Here is a 702-nt window from a genome sequence, read left to right as displayed (position 1 = left end):
ACATCATATTAGAATGATTTTCTTCATGAACTAAAAATCTTGATATTAAACGCCTTCATACAGAAGTATTATTCTACATTAGAAAAGTTCATTACAGAGATGGAGTGAACCTAAAACCCCTTAACTGTGGTAAAATCACTGTAGTCACTGACAAAATAAAATCATAAATATTTAAGCACTCTTAAAATTCAATTTTTTTTAATTAGATCATAAGAGAAGCAAAATTATGAACTAAAACATCTTTAACTGCTGCAAAATCACTGAAATCACTTACACTTAGACACTAATAAAGACATCAATGTTCAGTAAATTTACTAACAATCACAATGCAAAAAAAATTTACATTGTGTAATTAAATTTTTTAAGTAATTTTAATAATATTTATTCAGCAACCCGCCACAATTAAAGCTGGGTGATTTTAGGTTTGAAAATGATGAAAATCCATAAAAAATTTAAATATTAGCAGTGTATTTTTAAGTGTACTATAAAATTATTATTATAGTATTTTTATTTAATACTCACTTTTTATTTTATGTCACCCCTATATATATATATATATATGAAATAGACAACATTTGAATGTAAAGTTGTGGTATATAGATGGAATAGAATATAATTTACAAGGAATGGAATACGATGTTGGGTAGTATTAAGTAAACAAAAGTGGTATTGCACATCTTTTTATTGAACAGTAGGGAAGAA

The 702-nt window shown here is 25.2% G+C and overlaps 1 protein-coding gene across 1 annotated transcript in view; it reads right to left on the bottom strand.

Annotated features, from left to right (window-relative positions):
* The window catches only part of myom3 (myomesin 3), a 68,038-nt gene that overhangs the window by 3,206 nt on the left and 64,130 nt on the right, over positions 1–702 (bottom strand).

The sequence above is a fragment of the Sinocyclocheilus rhinocerous genome, unplaced genomic scaffold (assembly GCF_001515625.1).
Source record: "Sinocyclocheilus rhinocerous isolate Xijiao unplaced genomic scaffold, SAMN03320098_v1.1 scaffold1510, whole genome shotgun sequence".
Classification (NCBI taxonomy): Eukaryota; Metazoa; Chordata; class Actinopteri; order Cypriniformes; family Cyprinidae; genus Sinocyclocheilus; species Sinocyclocheilus rhinocerous.
Note: the sequence above shows the minus strand (reverse complement) of the source record. Positions and strands in the feature narration are given on the sequence as shown.